The sequence below is a fragment of the Balaenoptera musculus genome, chromosome 19, assembly GCF_009873245.2.
Source record: "Balaenoptera musculus isolate JJ_BM4_2016_0621 chromosome 19, mBalMus1.pri.v3, whole genome shotgun sequence".
NCBI lineage: Eukaryota > Metazoa > Chordata > Mammalia > Artiodactyla > Balaenopteridae > Balaenoptera > Balaenoptera musculus.
The window spans coordinates 47,460,141-47,479,948 of record NC_045803.1 but is presented as its reverse complement, the minus strand read 5'-3'; the positions used below and the strand labels follow the sequence as shown (position 1 = coordinate 47,479,948).

At 46.5% G+C, this 19,808-nt stretch overlaps 1 non-coding gene across 1 annotated transcript; it reads right to left on the bottom strand.

The window, feature by feature from the left end:
* Positions 1 to 18,657: 18,657 nt before the first annotated feature.
* Positions 18,658 to 18,728, bottom strand: TRNAG-GCC. The gene has a single exon. It is a non-coding gene; the product is annotated as a tRNA-Gly (tRNA).
* Positions 18,729 to 19,808: the final 1,080 nt, after the last annotated feature.

Genomic DNA, 19,808 nt, shown 5'->3' with positions numbered 1-19,808 from the left:
TCCCAGCCACCCTAGTCCCATCCCTGCTCACCCACATGACCCAGGCCACCCTCTGGAGGTTTTCAGACTCTTAGTCCTGAATAATGCACAGATTTAGAAGCCTTGTTTGTTTGCATCCCTAATTTCCAGCTCCTCTCACGACTGCCTCTGTCAGCTTTGTGTTTCTGTTCACACCTCCTCCTTTATTAATTATGCTTGCTTCTACATGTCTCTTCTTTCTTTGTGATAATCTGAACTGCGGTCTGTTATGGCCCCATCTCCTCCCTCTTCCTATAGTGGTGAGAGGGTGAGTCCAGGCAGGTGCAAGACTGGGAGGTGCTACCATTAGTGTCCAGAATGCACACTGTTATGTGCGAACATCGAGTTGCTTTGCTGGTTGGAAGTATCAGTACAAGTGTGGCCTGGGCCCATGGAACCGGGAGAAGCAGATCACTCACGGTTCTTGGTTGCAGCCAATAGAAACATAGAAACAGCTCTGGCTAGTCATGGCAGAAAAGGAATTTATCAAAAGGGCAATGACTTTTAAATGGGCAAAGACTTGAATAGACAGTTCTCCAAAGAAGATATACAAATGGCCAATAAGCACATGAAAAGATGTTCAACATCACTAGTCATTAGGAAATCCAAATAGAAACCACAGTGAGACACCACTTCACACCCATTAGGATGGCTGTTAGCAACGAAACAGACAATAACAAGTGTTGATGAGGGTGGGGACCCATTGGAACCCTCATACATTGCTGGGGAATGTAAAACGGTGCAGCCACGGTGGAAAATAGTTTGGCGATTGTTCAAAAAGTTAAACAGGACTTCCCTGGTGGCACAGTGGTTAAGAATCCACCTGCCAATGCAGGGGATGCGGGTTCGATCCCTTGTCCGGGAAGATCCCACATGCCGCGGAGCAACTAAGCCCATGCACCACAACTACTGAGCCTGCGCTCTAGAGCCCGCATGCCAGAACTACTGAAGCCCGCACACCTAGAGTCTGTGCTCCACAACAAGAGAAGCCACCGCAATGAGAAGCCCGTGCTCCGCAACAAAGAGTAGCCCCTGCTCACCACAACTAGAGAAAGCCTGCACGCAGCAACGAGGACCCAACACAGCCACAAATTAATTAATTAATTAAAAAAAAATTAAACACAACTACCATATGACCCAACAATTCCACTCCTAGGTATGTACCCAAGAGAAACGAAAACAAGTGCTCAAATCCTTAAAACACAAAGTTCATAGCAGCATTATTCACAATAGCCAATAGCCAAAATGTAGAAACAACCCAAATGTCCATCAATGGATGAGCAGCTAACAAATCGCGGTGTATACATGCAATGCAATATTATTCAACCATTAAAAGGAATGAAGTACTGATACATGCTACCAGGTGGACGAACCTTGAAAACATTTTAAGTGAAAGAAGCTAGTCACAAAAGGTCACATATTGCATGATTCCACTTATCCGAACTACTCAGAAAAGGTAAATCCATAGATGCAGAGACGGGTGGTTGCCAAGGGAAACAGGAAAATGAGGGTATGGGTTTTATTTTGAAATTATAAAAATGTTTTGGGATTTAGATAGAGGTGGTGGTTGTACAACACTGTAAATGTGTTAAATGCCACTGAATTGGTTAATATCATGTTATGTAAATTTCACTTTTTTTTTTTTTTGAAGTATAATGGTTGGTCACAGGATCCTAGGGAGAGTGAGAGAGACACGCTGGGGGCCTATGTAGCCAGGAATAGTGCTCCAAATTCTGCTGCAAAGCCCATCTGGGTAGACTCCCATGCCACTGCTGCCAGGCACAGGAAATGCAGAGCCTACTCTGACAGCAGAGACACAGGAGCCACCTTTATGGCAACTAAGGTTGGCAATCCAATGCCCTTCTGAGCCTCTAACACCCCAGACACCAGATTCCCATTCAGCTGCAGCCTCTCCCATCAGCATTCCTGGCGCTACAGCGCTTCCCTCAACAATGTATTTCTCAGTGCCTCGGCAAAGGACGCGCTTGGGGCCATCTCAGGGTTTCTAGGTTGGGGTGTCAGTGAGCAAGTCCTACCTGAAAAGTCCATTCCAACATTCTCATCTGCAGGCGAGGCAGCCGAACGCCACGGTCCTCCATGTTGGTCCACAGGCCAGCAGCATTGGCATCACCTGGGAACTTGTTAGACGAGCAGATTTTCAGCTGCCCCAAACCTAATCTGAGTTTTAACAAGATCTCCAGCCACTTCAGATGCAGGCTCAGGTGTGAGAACCACTGGCAGAGGCAGAGTTCGGGTCTAAAGTCAGGCTACCTGAATTGGAGGACAGGCTCTGCCACTTACTAACTGTGTGACTTTGGTCAAGTTATTAACACCTAGGTGGACCCACTGTCCCAGTTTGCCTGGAACTGTCCTGGTTTTAGCACGCAAAGTCCCACATGCAGGGAAACCTCTCCATCCTAGACAAACCAGGACAGCTGGTCACCCTAAAACACCTCTCTGCCTCATGATCCTCTTCTATAAAATGAAGGTAATAAAATGAGTTAATACATTAAAGTGTTTGAAACAAAGCCTGGGGAGAGTAAACACTGATGAATATCAGCTGGACTGAGCCACCGCCCTCATTTCTCAATTCCTCCATCAACATTAGGCTATCTAAACCTCATTTGTTAACTAAGTAAATTTGTTAAATAAATGAAGTGCTTAAAACTGTCCCTGGCAGAATAGTAAATGCTCAGTAAGTTTTAGCTATTCTTATTCTATTATTATCTATTAGCTTTTAGCTAATATTATTCTGCCACAATTGAGCCCAGGCTTTAAGCAACCATCAGAGCAAACAATTGGAACCATCCCAGCCACTCAAGGTACCTCCATAGAATCCTAAATATCGGTATGTTCAACCAGACTTCCCTGGTGGTCCAGTGGTTAAGACTCCACGCTCCCAGTGCAGGGGGCCTGGGTTCAATCCCTGGTCAGGGAACTAGAGCCCACATGCTGCAGCTAAAGATCCCACCTGCCACAACTAAGAACCGGCACAGCCAAATTAAAAAAAAAAAAATACATTCAACCCCATTTAACATTTTCTTCCTTCCCCACTCTCCACCCTCAGAATCCATTCCCAGATCATTTTGCAGGTTTTGTCAATATAAATTAGCAAAATCTCATGGTTCTTCTGGTGTTTCAATATCTTCCTCCCAGATTTGAAGTCATTGGCCCCCTGGGGCCTGCTGCGATATGACTTGTTATTTAAGTCTGGAGAAAATGAGGGGTGATGGGGTAGCACACACAAGGGGTCTCCTTCAGGGCAAGGTCATTACAGAGTGTATTTTTTAAGGAAATGATGCTGGCCTGGTTGCACATGTGCAATGGAGGGGGGAACCCAGGCTGAGCAAGGCCCTGCCACCAACAGCACATGGCTCCCAGCTCACCCAGGGCACTGGCATTCAGGTGGCCAACTTGGGAAGCAGGAGGGCTGATGGTCACTTGGACGATGCTATGGGTCAGGCATGAAAGTGGTGCACATCCCGCCCTCCCACTGCCACTGGCCACACCTCAGCCATGCAGCACACTAACTGCAAGGGAGGGTGGGCAACTCCACCTAGATGTGCGCCCAGGAGGAAAGGGATCTGGGTTTGGCAAAGAGCTAGTGAATTTCTGCTACCAGGACCTTCAGAATGACCAAGAAGAGTCCCTTTGGCAGGCAAGGGAACCTCTGTAGCAGTGGGGGTCCTGAGTCTTCCACACCTTCCCGCAAAGCCCTCCACTCTCTCTGCTCCCCACTCTCCACTCTTTCCCAATTAGAGACCCAGAGAGGGTGAGAAGCCACCTCATGGTGTCATTTTATAACCATTGATTAAGCCTTAAGTTTGGGTTGTAACTCTCTCAGCCTTGCAGCCACAAGATATAAAAATTCCCTGATTTTCTAACCATGTCTTGAGCCGCAAATTTGGACTTTGATCTTGTCTTTCCTTTACGCTGTTGGTGCTGTTAGCACACAGCCTGCCTAACAGCCCTTGACTTCAGGGTAATCTTTATATTCTTCTATGGCAAGAGCCACCAGGTCCCGAAAGCCTTGCCCTTGATGGGCGCTTTGTTCTGGGGACCACAGGATTAACTGTCTCGCCACGGCATGCCGTGGGCCGCTGGTGTCCTGTCCCTTAATACTAGCTGGATTTTCACTGTCCCCTGGCCGCTTGCCAGGCTTCCATCACCCCCATTTCCCACATGGCTTCTTGTTCCATCCACCTCTAGTCCTGTGTTTGTATCAATCAAGGTTCTTAACTGTAAGCAACAGAAACTGAGTCCGGTGACTCTAAGCAGAAAAGGAATTTGTCCAAGTTACTGGTTAGCTCCCAGGAGTTCTGGAAGGTCGGAGGATCAGATCTGGAAGAGACCCTACTGCCTCTGCTGGGCACAGATGCCACAACGGGCATCACCAACGAGGGATGGAGGTGCTATCACCTTTGAAAGCCGGATATAGCTGCTGGCACTGCCGCCATCAATTGCTGAGATGAGCTTCTCCCACCGGCAGCTTTACCTTGAAGTTGGGCACGTGGCTCTAATTGGAGGAGCCAAGTCATGTGCCCAGGACCTTGCTGCAAGGGAGGCTGGGAAAAGGAGGCAGAAAGGGGCATTTTCAGCTTCTTTCAGGGAGGCAGCCTGTGTCTTCAAGCTGGGGGATACCTCTAACACAGGAATGGGACTCCGATGTGGGACGGCCAAGAGAATGACTCAGGTCCACTGCAAGAAGCCACTTGGTACCCCTGGGCCCCTGGGCCCCTGGCCTGCAGCACTGGCCCTGTCATCCCACGCTCTAACCAGGGGCCTCGCCAGCCTTTGGAGTCTGTGCAGGGTAAGGTAGGTAATGGAGCATCCCCGTGCAAAGGCAGTGTGGCCTGGAGGTCCTGACAGAATCAGGCTATGCTTGTAGCCGAGCCTAAGAGTAAGTGTCTTTCAGTAAGTCCTCTAACTTCTTGGAACACGTAGTGATTGCCAGGCAGGCGACTGAGATCTCATTACTCCTCTCAAGTGGCTCTCCATTTGACCCTGGGCACATTCGGTAGCCTTTCTATAAGATGGGGAGCATCCACCCTGCAAGGCTGTTGTGAGGATTAAATGAGATGATGGATGTAAGTTTGTAGCACAATGCCTGGCAAATAGCTAGAATTCAATCACTGTTAGCTGCCGATTACAATTTTAATACTGGGGATGATACAATTACCCTTTTCTTTCTTTCTGGGAGCTCTTTGCAAAAAAGTGAACTATTTTGTATCCATCTCATGAATTCAGGGTGGATGTGTCTGGGAGTCAACTCAGGGAACTCTGGGGACCAGTTGTTCAGTGTGTCCACCCCCTTCTCCTCCTCTCCTTTTTCCTTATTCTTGTCCTTCCGTCAGCTTGGCCTCTCTGTTTCAGCCTTCTTGTCTTTCCCTTAGGAAATCTGTCTGGGAATCTTTGTGAGAGGTGAAGATGGAGCAAAGACCTCCACCCCATTTCCTGATTCTTGGTCCCTATGATGGTTAATTTTATGTGTCAACTTAATTGGGCCATGGGTTACCCAGACACTTGGCCAAATATTATACTGGGTGAGTCTGTGGGGGTGTTTTTGGATGAGATTAACATTTGAATCAGTGGACTGATAAGTTTCCTCCTTTTGTAATAGATTGGGTAATGCAGACAAGAGCATTTGGTCTTTCCAAGGAAAAGAGGGAGAGGATAAGGGAAGAAGTAAGAGCAGGAAAGAGTATACAGGCCTGTTCTGGTCATGTTGGGAAAGCTGTCTCCTTCAGCTGCTGTCTGCTTCAATTCCTGGTGAAATTTGATTCAGAGGTCTCCAGCGCTTGATTTTATCGGACTGGATGTCAGTTGGAGCCTTCTTTAATTGTGAGATGTATATCCAAGGCTTAAGTCTCAAGTTTGGCTGCCATCTGGGTAGTGAGGAGGACCTGGTATAGTCCCTTCCAAGGACATTTAAGGGCAGTCTTTGTTCTTACTGATTTCAAATCAGAAGGGTGGGAGAAAATTGGAAACAGTTTAGAGATTTATAGTCAGATATTTGAGGAAACTAGAAGAGTTTAGAATCCAGTTCAGCTTACAGCTGTATAAAAAAACCTTGAAGCTTTATCATTAACAGGACAAGAATCTAATATCTACAAGGACAAGAATCTAATATCTACAAAGTTGCAAACACAATTTCTCTCTCAATAATTATTCCCCTTATTATCAAAGATAATCATAGTAAAACTAATTTGTTTGTAGTAAATTTGGCTTGATTATTTACAAAAATACAGCAAGAATAGTGATTGACCATATAAGCCCTTTTTTTTTTTTTTTTTTTTTTTTCGGTCATGCAGCTTGAGGGATCTTAGTTCCCCAACCAGGGATTGAACCCGGGCCATTGGCAGTGAAAGCACAGAGTCCTAACCACTGGACCGCCAGGGAATTCCCTCATATAAGCCCTTTTTAAGATTACTTTGCTGGAACCTTGTAATCAAGGTACTAGGCTGATTTTTCCAAGCAGTTCCTTAAAATTGTCTGGTCATACCCGAATCTATGCATATCTCTCTTGAATTTGATAATCCAGTCAAAGCCTTGGTAATATAGCCAATATTTCCAATTGTTTTCTATTACAAGGAGAATAGATTCTTATTGAACTTATGCAAATATTGTCATGAAAAATAAGAATATTTAATAAGAGTTTCCAAATTCTGGAGGAATCAATTAGGGAGAAAAAGATAATGTTTCTTCTTTGTTTACAAAGGTGTATTTTACCAAATTGCTGTAAGTCATAGATGCTGAAGAGAAGTTTCCTTAAATCTGGAAAAGTAAAACATTGGAGAACCAGCATAAAAAGTCATAAAAGTTACAATCATCCTCATTAGTTAATTTAGTCTCCTGTAATTAATTCTTGTTGATCTTGATCTTGGGTTAGCAGCTTTATGAATCAATCAGTTTTTCATTAAAGTTTTAGAAGTTTTTACCAGTTCAGCGTTATGATCTTAAAGTTATTAGGACCTACATTTTAGGGACTTCCCTGGTGGTCCAGTGGTTAGGGCTCTGTGCGTTCACTGCCAAGGGCCCGCGTTCAATCGCTGGTTGGGGCACTAAGATCCTGCAAGCCGCGTGGCATAGGAAAAAGGGAAAAAAATTGTGAATCACTATATTGTACACCTGTAACTTATATAATATTGCACATCAACTATACTTCAATTTTTAAAAAAAATTTTAAATAAAAAATAAGAAGACAGCTTTTCTGAGTAATCAAAGATCTGATAAAGACAAAGCACAGAATCTTATTGTTCTTAGGCAGATTACATCAAAGGCAAAGAAACTTTGTTGTCTTTTTTTTTTTTTTTTTTTTTGGTTACCTTGGGTCTTCGTTGCTGAGCACGGGCTTTCTCTAGCTGCCGTGAGTGGGGGCTACTCTTCATTGCTGTAGGCAGGTTTCTCATTGCGGTGGCTTCTCTTGCTGCAGAGCACGGGCTCTAAGCTCACGGGCTCAGTAGTTGTGACTTGAAGGCTCAGTAGTTGCGGCACACGGGCTCAGTAGTTGTGGCACGTGGGTTCTAGAGCGCAGGCTCAGTAGTTGTGGCGCACGGGCTTAGCTGCTCCGCAGCATGAGGGATCTTCCTGGACCAGGGCTCGAACTTGTGTCCGCTGCATTGGCAGGTGGATTCTTAACCACTGCACCACCAGAGAAGCCCGAGAAACTTTGTCTTCTTAACGGAGAGAAAAACCAAATTCTAATTTTGCACCAGTGTACTTTTGATATTAAAATTCATTTTAATTAAATTTATTTTAATTTTAGCCAGCTTGACCATACATTAAAATTCCTTTTCAAAGATTCGTTTTCCATAAACTTTCTACAACTTGTTTCCATTCAGCTTTGTTCTATCTTTTTTGTTTTTTGCTGATAATTTCAACTTTATTAGTTCAGATGTTATTGTCTCAATTTCAAAAACTTACAAATCTTATCTAGAAAAGAAATGATAAAAGGCAGTTGTTACAGAACAATTACAGATTTACTTTTAGAGGCTCACATAATTACCTATGCATTACATTAAATTAATATAAACTCCTTCCACATAATATAGTTAAAATAAACCATACACTTCTTGAAAATTACAGTATAAGATTCACTTGTGTCAAATGTTCATCCTGACATTGCTCTGCTAGACTGGGAATAATAGAACAGGCAGGGGCAATAAGATCCCCACATTTCCAGAAGAAAGTTGCTCTAAGTTGAGTAGCAGAATAAAGATTTGAAAGATGGGACCCGCAACCTATAAATAACTGGGAAGCCACCACCAGAATTTCCAGCTTTGTAAGTAGTTATAAGAAATGGGGGATGTGGGAGTTCCCTGGTGGCCTAGTGGTTAGGATTCTGGGCTTTCACTGCCATGGCCCAGGTTCAATCTCTGGTCAGGGAAGATCCTGCAAGACATGTGGCAAAAAAAAAAGAAAAAAATATATATATGATGAAAAGACCCAGAATTGACAAAGAAATCCTGAGGGAAAAGAACAATGCTGGAGGTATAACCCTCCTAGACAGTACTACAAAGCTACAGTAATCAAAACAGCATGGTATTGGCATAAAAACAGACACATGGATCAATGGAACAGAATAGAGAGCCCAGAAATAAACCCACACACCTACAGTCAGTTAATCTTCAACAAAGGAGGCAAGAATATACAATGGAGAAAAGTCAGTCCCTTCAGCAAGTGGTGCTGGGAAAGTTGGACAGCTGTATGTAAATCAATGAAGTTAGAACACTCCCTCACACCATACACAAAAATAAACTCAAAATGGCTTAAAGAATTAAATATAAGACATGACGCCACAAAACTCCTAGAAGACAAAATAGGCAAAACATTCTCCAACATAAATCATATCATGTTTTCTTAGGTCAGTATCCCAAGGCAAAAGAAACAAAAGCAAAACTAAACAAATGGGACCTAATCAAACTTATAAGCAAAGGAAGCACAGCAAAGGAAACCATAAAAAAAACAAAAAAGATAACCTACAGACTGGGAGAAAATATTTGCATACAGTGTGACCAACAAGGGCTTAATTTCGAATATATACAAAAAGCTCATACAACTCAATATCAAAAAAAAAAAACACAACCCAATCAAAAAATGAGAGGAAGACCTAAATAGACATTTCTCCAATGAATTCATACAGGTGGCCAACAGTCACATGAAGAGATGCTCAACATTGCTAATTATTAGAGAAATGCAAATCAAAACTACAATGAGGTATTGTCTCACACCAGTCAGAATGGCCATCATCAAAAAGTCTACAAACAGGGCTTCCCTGGTGGCACAGTGGTTGAGAATCTGCCTGCCAATGCAGGGGACAGGGGTTCGAGCCCTGGTCTGGGAAGATCCCACATGCCATGGAGCAACTAGGCCCGTGAGCCACAACTACTGAGCCTGCGCATCTGGAGCTTGTGCTCTGCAACAAGAGAGGCAGCGACAGTGAGAGGCCCCTGCACTGCGATGAAGAGTGGCCCCCGCTCACCACAACTAGAGAAAGCCCTCGCACAGAAACGAAGACCCAACACAGCCAAAAATAATAAATAAATTAATTAATTAATTAAAAAAAAAAAGTCTACAAACAATAAATGCTGGAGAGGGTGTAGAGAAAAGGGAACCCTCCTACACTGTTAGTGGGGATGTAAATCAGTGCAGCTACTATGCAAAACAATATGGAGGTTCCTTAAAAACAATATGGAGTTCCTTAGCAACTTAAGTTGCTAAGACATGCAAGCAACCTAAGTGTCCATCAACAGAAGAATGGATACAGAAGATGTGGTGTATATATAGACAGAGGAATATTATTCAGCCATAAAAAAGAATGAAATAATGCCATTTGCAGCAACATGGATAGACCTAGAGATTATCATACTAAGTGAAGTCAGAAAGAGAAAGAAAAATACCATATGATATCACTTACACGTGGAATCTAAAATATGACACAAATGAACTTATTTACGAAAGAGAAACAGACTCACAGACATAGAAAACAAACTTACGTTTACCAAAGGGGAAGGGGGAAGGGATAAGTTAGGAGTATGGAATTAGCAGATACACACTACCATATATAAAATAAAGAAACAACAAGGATTTACTGTATAGCACAAGGAACTATATTTGATATCTTGTAATAACATATAATGGAAAAAAAACCAAAAAAGAATATGTATATATATATAAAAAGAATCACTTTGCTGTACACCTGAAACTAACACAATATTGTAAATCAACTATACTTGAAGTAAAAAAAAAAAGAAATGGGGGATGTGTATATCAACTATACTTCAATTAAAAATAGAATAAAAAAGATAAATGGGGTATGTTCTTTTAAATAAGGATTGCTACTTGGCTGTGAATTTGAAAAGACAAGGCAACAAAGTATGAGCCTATCAACAAGTGATTATAGCCTGGCCCTGAGAAGTTATCACTGACTGTGTCCAGGGCAGAAAGGGTGGTTGTTCTGTATTGGCCTTTTCAGCTGGCTGTAAGACCCTTTTGTTGCTCCATTTACTGTGGTATAAGAGCAGTTGTTTTCAAATGTGTTGGATCATTCCACAGTAAGAAATATTATGGTCCAACATATACTTACATATAAAAAAATATATAAGTAACTGAAATAAAAGTTAAATAAACTGTATTTCCTATTTGCAGTGTATGTCATGCATGCACTCTATTTTGCATTTTATGAAATTATTCTCTTCTATTTATATATAGATAATAAACAAATCTATAATAAACTTATCTATAAATTATAGATAAAATTGAAGATATATATTATTAATTTATCTATGTAGGTACAGACAATATGTATATGTTCTATTTAAATAAGCGTTAATCAAATTCACCAATGGTCTATGATCACAATTTGAAAAACAAGAAGTTACAATAAGTCCTGGGGCTTCCTTGGTGGCGCAGTGTTTAAGAATCCGCCTGCCAATGAAGGAGACACTGGTTCGAGCCCTGGTCCAGGAAGATCCCACATGCCGCGGAGCAACTAAGCCCATGAACCACAACTACTGAGCCCACATGTTGCAACTACTGAAGCCCACGCACCTAGAGCCCGTGCTCCGCAACAAGAGAAGCCATCGCAATGAGAAGCCCATGCACCACAATGAAGAGTAGCCCCCGCTTGCTGCAACTAGAGAAAGCCCACGTGCAGCAACGAAGACCCAACGCAGCCAATAAATAAATAAATAAATAAATAAATAAATAAAATAGATTTTTTAAAAAAGAATTATTTATTTATTTATTTATTTATTTTTGGCTGTGTTGGGTCTTCGTTTCTGTGCAAGGGCTTTCTCTAGTTGCGGTAAGCGGGGGCCACTCTTTATCGCGGTGTGTGGGCCTCTCACTATCATGGCCTCTCTTGTTGCGGAGCACAGGCTCCAGACGCACAGGCTCAGTAGTTGTGGCTCATGGGCCTAGTTGCTCCATGGCATGTGGGATCTTCCCAGATCAGGGCTCGAACCCGTGTCCCCTGCATTAGCAGGCAGATTCTCAACCACTGCACCACCAGGGAAGCCTCCTAAAATAGATATTTTAAAAAACAAACAAACAAACAAAAAATACTAGGAATCACATGTTTTCCCCGCTTTGAACAGGAAGGGTGACTTACCAGAAAGCTTCATGAAAACAGATTCCAATAAAGCTGGAGAGTTCAAAATGCAAAGAGAGCAGAGCTTGGATTCAGGAAAAAACTTACCTTCAAACTCCAGGGTTGACAAGAAAGCAGTGAGCTCAATGAACTCCATGGGTACGAACACCTGCTTGTTCACCAGCCTCCAAGTCATTAGAGGGCATCTCTGGATCCCACTTCTGACACCATGCAATGTCAACCTTTAAAATAAAACATCCAGTTATTTTACTGGCAAAATAGGTTTACTCAGAAATAACAGAGAATTGCAATTTGGGATAAGCATGTTATGATGTATCAAAGGCAAGCCTGCAGAACAAAGGAGAGGCGCTTGCTTTTATTAGGTTTTAGGGGGAAATTGGGGAGAGCTGTTTTGAACAAAACTTCATTGGAAAAGAACAAGTGTTCAAGGTTGTGGCAGTTTCTCATTGGCTGCAAGTGGTGGTAAGAGAGCTGTTGCTGGGGCAGGGAGGAAATTTTCTTTTTTTTTTTTTTTTTTGTAAAGCAGGAGAGGGAATTCACTGGCAGTCCAGTGGTTAGGACTCCGTGCTTTCACTGCTGAGGGCCTGGGTTTAATCCCTAAGATCCCACAAGCCAGACTTCCCTGGTGGTTAAGACTCCATGCTCCCAATGTAGGGGGCCAGGGTTCTATCCCTGGTCAGGGAACTAGATCCTGCATGCCACAACTAAAAGATCCTGTGTGCCGCAGCTAAAGATCCCGCATGCAGCAACAAAGATGCCACATGCGGCAATGAAGATCCTGTGTGCCACAACTAAGACTCGGTGCAGCCAAATAAATAAATAAATATATATATTTAAATTTATTTATTTTTTATTTTATTTTTGGCTGCTTTGGGTCTTTGTTGCTGCACACAGGCTTTCTCTAGTTGCGGTGAGCAGTGGCTATTCTTCGTTGGTGCGTGGGCTTCTCATCGCAGTGGCTTCTCTTGTTGCGGAGCACGGGTTCTAGGCACACGGGCTTCAGTAGTTGTGGCATGCAGGCTCAGTGGTTGTGGCTCATGGGCTCTAGAGCGCAGGCTCAGTAGTTGTGGTGCACGGGCTTAGTTGCTCTGTGGCATGTGGGATCTTCCTGGACCAGGGTTCAAGCCTGTGTACCCTGCATTGGCAGGCAGATTCTTTTTTTTTTTTTTTAATTTTTAACTCCACCACGCATCCAGTTACTTTTATTTATTTATTTATTTTTGGCTGTGTTGGGTCTTCGTTTCTGTGCGAGGGCTTTCTCTAGTTGCGGCAAGCGGGGGCCACTCTTCATTGTGGTGCGCGGGCCTCTCACTATCGTGGCCTCTCTTGTTGCGGAGCACGGGCTCCAGACGCGCAGGCTCAGTCGTTGTGGCTCATGGGCCTAGTTGCTCCACGGCATGTGGGATCTTCCCAGACCAGGGCTCGAACCTGTGTCCCCTGCATTAGCAGGCAGATTCTCAACCAGTGCGTCACCAGGGAAGCCCCAAGGCAGATTCTTTTTTTTTTTTTTAACATCTTTATTGGAGTATAATTGCTTTACAATGGTGTGTTAGTTTCTGCTTTATAACAAAGTGAATCAGTTATACATATACATACGTTCCCATATCTCTTCCCTCTTGCATCTCCCTCCGTCCCACCCTCCCTATCCCACCCCTCTAGGTGGTCACAAAGCACTGAGCTGATCTCCCTGTGCTATGCGGTTTCTTCCCACTAGCTATCTATTTTACGTTTGGTAGTGTATATATGTCCATGCCACTCTCTCACTTTGTCACAGCTTACCCTTCCCCCTCCCCATATCCTCAAGTCCATTCTCTAGTAGGTCTGTGTCTTTATTCCCGTCTTGCCACTAGGTTCTTCATGACTATTTTTTTTTCCCCTTAGATTCCATATATATGTGTTAGTACACTGTATTTGTTTTTCTCTTTCTGACTTACTTCACTCTGTATGACAGACTCTAACTCCATCCACCTCACTACAAATAACTCCATTTCGTTTCTTTTTATGGCTGAGTAATATTCCATTGTATATATGTGCCACATCTTCTTTATCCATTCATCCGATGATAGACATTTAGGTTGCTTCCATGTCCTGGCTATTGTAAATAGAGCTGCAATGAACATTTTGGTACACGACTCTTTTTGAATTATGGTTTTCTCAGGGTATATGCCCAGTAGTGGGATTGCTGGGTCTTTTGGTAGTTCTATTTTTAGTTTTTTAAGGAACCTCCATACAGTTCTCCATAGTGGCTGTATCAATTTACATTCCCACCAACAGTGCAGGAGGGTTCCCTTTTCTCCACACCCTCTCCAGCATTTATTGTTTCTAGATTTTTTGATGATGGCCATTCTGACCGGTGTGAGATGATATCTCATTGTAGTTTTGATTTGCATTTCTCTAATGATTAATGATGTTGAGCATTCTTTCATGTGTTTGTTGGCAATCTGTATATCTTCTTTGGAGAAATGTCTATTTAGGTCTTCTGCCCAAGGCAGATTCTTAACCACTGCATCACCAGGGAAGTCCTAAATAAATATTAAAAAAAAAAAAAAAGGCAGAAGATAAAATTCCCATGTGATTAATGTCCTCCTCTGTCAAAATAATTCTTATCTTCCCTCTTCCTGCTGGTTATACAGACTGCAATAAATGGTACATGTGTGCAAGTTCCCTCTTCAGAGCTTCCCAAGTCCGTTTTAAAATTTATTGATTTATTTCTATTTTTGGCTGCGTTGGGTCTTCGTTGCTGCATGTGGGCTTCTCTCTAGTTGTGGCGAGCGGGGGCCACTCTTCGTTGTGGTGCACGGGCCTCTCATCGCGGTGGCCTCTCATGTTGCAGAGCACGGGCTCCAGGCATGCAGGCCTCAGCAGTTGTGCCTCAATGGCTCTAGAGTGCAGGCTCAGTAGTTGTGGCTCATGGGCTCAGCCGCTCCGTGGCATGTGGGATCCTCCCGGACCAGGGCTCGAACCCGGTCCCCTGTATTGGCAGGTGGATTCTCAACTACTGCACCACCAGGGAAGCCCCCAAGTCCGTTTTAAATGAGATTTTCTTTATATATTTTCATAGTGCTCATGCACTGTTGCCCTACACAGTGGACATGGGTGTGTTTTTCTGTCCTCTCCGGACATTGCAAATACGAAAGTCAAAGAAACAGACATAGAAAGCCAGACAACATGGAAGTACAGCTGTTTTCTTGGTGCATGGATATCTGTTTAATGTGTTCCTGAGTGGATAATTGGATAAGGCAGGACCATGAATGGAAGAGAAGGGCTGAGGGTGCGGGTACAGAATTGCCAGCTTCCTCCCACATGAACACTCGATCTGGATTGTCAATGCCTCAGGGACATCGTTGCTGGTCTCCTTGTTCCTCACCATGAGCAAGCTGGTGCTGGATAACTGCTCTTGGTGATTGTGTTGCAGGAAGTCTTGTGAACAGGAAAAGGAGAAGGCTCGCATTTGTTGCTGTCTTGGCAGTTAAAAGTGGGCCATGGATGATGATCATAGATTCAGGAAGAAAGGGGGTGGGCTCAGGGAGGGGCCTCGAGGTCACAGGTGAAACTCTGGGGTCTGATCCAAACCCACAGGCAAAAGCTGGAATTTATTTAATGGAGTTCCATTCATTTATTCAGCAGAGAGCAACTGAGCACCTACTAAGTGGCCAGGCCCCAAGTGAGCTGCGAGAATACGGCAAGGAGCAGATTCCCCTCTGTCTCCCACGAGCATAGAGCTATGTGCTCAAGTGGTGAACACTGAAGGAGCCCAGAAAGGAGACAGTCTGCCCGTGACTGGTGCACAGACGGCTGCCTTGCCTAACTTCTCAGCCCTCCTCTAAATCGGGTTCAGCTGACTCTTGACTCCCCTGCCACCAAGAGAGAGGGCAGCGGGGTGTCCCCACCCCAGACCAGGCAGGCTGCTTGCTTTGTTTCTCAGAGCCACCCTGGCCGTTTCAGACGCAGCCAGCCCAGGAGCTTAGACCAGAGGCAGCTGTGGGGCGTGGGCCTGGCAGCAGGCAGGCCCGTGGGCGGGCAGACAGGCAGCAGGAGAACACTCGAGAATTAACCCAACCAGGGACCGGTGTCTCCTCAGAGGATCACGGACATCCCCTCTCCTGCCCTTTGACGGTACCACCCCCAACTTCCAAGGCCTGGGCGATGGGGTTGATTCCCGTGGTAATTTGGGGGAAACAGTAGAGCAGCCTCCTCATCCTCGGAGGTTTTTTGTTTTGAAGTTAGCCAAAGGGACTGTTTGTCTCAGAACCATGGTCCCCTGAGGATGGAGATGACCCCTCTGGAGCCGGAGCCCAGCTCTGAATAGGCGGGCCCAGGGTCTGGAAGCCAGGTCGGGCTGCCCACTGACTGGGGATGGGCGCTCCAATGCACTGCCTCTCAGGGGGCACTGCCCACCGCCTCAGAGCTGAGGAGCAGGGAAGGGCCAGCCAGGAGGCAAGCGGGGCCCGTGTGCACTTGGCCCCATTTTCCTGCATCCCTCCCTCTCTCTCTCCTGCTCTGTCCCACTCTTTGGCTCTCTCTTCAGATCGAGACATGGCTCGGGAGCCCAAGCCCGGCCCTGCCCGGCCAGGCCAGAAGAGGCCATGGGGCAGAGCCATCTCCTGGTGAGTCTGCCTGGGGCTGCCTACCGGGGAGGGAGTCTGATCACCAGCTTGTTTGGGGCTCTGGGCTCCCCTGGGACAGAATAAGAACCCCAGGAGGCTTGCTATGTGTGCTGCCCACCCAGCCGGCCAGGCTGCCCGTCCTACTCTCTGTGTTACCGGAGGAGGTCCGGTCTCCCTCGGCCACAGGTTTTGTCTGTAAACTGGGGGGAGGGGTCAACCCAGCTCATTCCAGTGCCCCTTCTAGCTGACAAAACCCAGCCACCCTCCTGCTGGTGGTGCCCTCTCCTCTCGCCTGGACCCCGGGGGGTGTGAGTCCTCCAAGGGGAGCCTCACCTGTGGGGTGCTCGGGGGCTTTTTCTGGGTATACATGTTTGGGAAGTAGACAATGGGAACCTTTCTGGATGAAATCTTCCCTCTAACTTGGGAAGCTTCAAGGAATTTTAAAGAAACCTTTAAACATGTTTAGAAAGGAGCTCACCAACCTCTGCCAGCCGACGTGCCATTTTCACAGGCATAACGAGGGTGTGTGTGAACCAGTGGCCCCTTAGTCCCCTCAGCTGGGAGCCTGTGATGTCTGCGATCAGCTCCTGGCCTGTCTGTGGGCATTTGAGTGGTTTCTGTCTTGCCAGTGGGGGAGGCAGGGAGGCAGTGGGGCAGGTGGTTGCTGTTAGGTACAGCACCATGTAAACAGCCTGCTGCCAAAGGTTCTGGTTTCTTTTGGGGTTTTGTTTGTTTGTTTGTTTGTGGGGTTTTTTAATAATTTTTTTTAATACTTAATTTACTTTTCTTATTTATTTTTTTATTTTTGGCTGTGTTGGGTCTTCGTTGCTGCACGTGGGCTTTCTCTAGTTGCAGCGAGCTGGGGCTGCTCTTCGTTGTGGTGCACAGGCTTCTCACTGCAGTGGCTTGTCTTGTTGCAGACCATGGGCTCTAGGTGAGCAGGCTTCAGTAGTTGTGGCACATGGGCTCAGTAGTTGTGGCGCACGGGCTTAGTTTCTTCCACGGCATGTGGGATCTTCCTGGACCAGGGCTCAAACCCGTGTCCCCTGCATTGGCAGGCGGATTCTTAACCACTGGACCACCAGGGAAGTCCGGTTCTGGTTTCTTTTGGGTCTCATCTCCTCAGAATTGCGATGGCTGGGCTGGGTAGGGGCTACTCTGAGAAGCCTCTGCACCTCCAGGTTGACCTCGAGAGACATTAGGCCAAATCTCTCTCTACCTGCGGCAGCCAGAAGGTCTACATCATCTTTGCCGGCATGGACTGCTTTTTCACTGTGTTGTTTTGGGCTGATGAGTAGATGTGTACTTGTAGTTTTTTAAGCTTGCGTTTCTTCAGTGATGTTGAACTGCATATGCGGTGTGTTGGTTTGCCTCTAGTCTCGTGCGTGAGACTCTCATCTGGGAGTTCATACGGTTTGGTAAATATCCATCTGATGGGAGGTAAGTGGTTTCTTCCCATAGTTCTCTGCTGTGTTTTTTCACACGGCTGCTTTGAGGCTGGGTTAACCCTTCCTCAGTTCTTCAGTTCCAGTTGCCTTCTCCAGATTTCATGTCCCCCCACCCCCTTGCCTAGCAGGTTCGGACCCAGTCCTGTAGGTGCAGGTGGGAGAACAGGGAAGCAATGGGGAGTGATGCCAGCTGTCCTGCAGGAGCTCAGATTCCATTCGGAGGGGTGCCTGGCATTCACGGCCTGGGGCAGGGGTGGCTTCCTTAAGACCCATGTGTCCCTAGGGGACTCCAGTGGGGAGAATGAAACCCTTCTCTGGGGACTAGGGCAGCATGTCTGGAGCAGCAGGCTGTTGCTGTGGCTCTGGCCCCTTTGGATAGTCACCCAAAGAGCGGTGGTTTGGGGATGGGGTTCTGGTGGCCCCTGAGTTGTTGGATGACTTCTCTATGAGAACTGGTCAAGTCCAGGTCTTGTGTCTTGGGTCTCAAAATGGCATTTGTCAACCTGGAGGGAAAGGTTTGTGGTGGAAGGATTGCCCCAGGTCCCTTCCCCTCACATCTCCCCCCGCTTGGCCCCTGAGGACACTGAGGGAGGTGGCTTGACCTCTGCCCACGGGGTCATACTGATGGTGCATTTTATTTCTCTTATTGTGGGAAGTCCCAGCTTGCACTGTAATCATTAGCCCAGACCAGGGGACAGATGTGACTGCAGACCCTGTGTGACCAGGCCAGGGACAGAGCAGGGATGACCCCAGACCGGGAGGGACCCTCTACCTACAGCAAACTGGAGCAGCGAATACCGCCTAACCTCTAACCTGCAAACTCATCCTGCCTCTGTCTCAACTCTGGTAGCTCCCAGGTCTGTGCTCAGCAGTCAGTGAATTACCATTCCTTTACCATTAATTTTTAGGTACTCTAAAAAGTCATTTTAGGAAAAAAAGTGAGGAAGAGGTGTTTAAAGAAAAGTGTGCTTCTTGCATTGGCTGGGAATTGAACCCTGGCCTCCCACGTGGCAGGCAAGAATTCTACCACTGAACCACCAATGCTGTTGTAGGACAGGGTTCATCGAGGTAGCTCAGGTGGTCGGCTACCGGTCCCTCCCCATCTCCCTCCCCTCCCCTCCAGCTGTCTGATCTCTGCTGAGGTTTCAACCCAGTCAGGGATAGCCAGCCCAAGGCGGCTATCGGTTTGGTAAATATACGGTTTGGTAAATATCAGTCTGATGGGAGGTAAGTGGTTTCTTACCCCATGGCCAGCCCAAGGCCAGCCCAAGGCGGGCCGGACAAGCGAGAATTTCCCCGGAGTGGTCATGCTCAGCTGAGACTCGTACTCAGCTGAGACTCGTAACCTTGAGCTCTGTCCTGGCCCCCAGCTGCCCCAGCTTGGTCGTTGCTGACCCTCAAGGGGCTGCCTGTTTCCTGCACCGTGCCCTGGACCCTGACCCCAACCCCAGAGCGCCGAAGGGATGGGTACCTGCCCTCCCGCGCTCCACTGGCTCGCTTTCCTTTTTCCAAGGATGGGCCTCCCACCGCCGGAATCAGCATCCCAGCGGCTCCTGGGCCGCCCACCAGACTTCCTGAGGCCAGAAAGCGGGGGCGGGGGTGGCCGGAACTCTCATCCACAGGCTTGGGGACCTCACGGCACGAAGGCGAAAGGGCCCCCTAATGTTCCTATTCCGCTCCAGTGGCTTCCATAGGCCTCGCCCCTCATCGGCTGGGCCTGAGCTGGTGGCGTGGGCGCACAGTCCCAGAAAGTTATTTCAGAAACTTTACTGCCCCCAGCTTGCAGCCCCTCTCCTCCCCCTCAACTCCTCACTTGCCTTAACCGAAGCCTCAGGCTGCACCCGAACTTCCTGCAGCTGTATCCCCACAGGATCTTCCTGCCCAAGCCGGACCCAGTTGTCCCTCTGCAGCCATCTCCCCTTCCCTCCTAGGCACCAGTTCCCTGGAGGTGCATGGTGCATGAGAGCAGGGGTGAGGCCAGGCAGTGACAGCCTGGGACCTTCCAGACTCAGCCTCTTTCCCAGGGCCTGGAGCGAAGGGAAGGTGGCCTGGCCACGGCCCTAACCCTGCCTGTCTGGCCCTGCCAGTGCTGAGCCCTGCATCCTGGCGAATCCCACGCAAGGA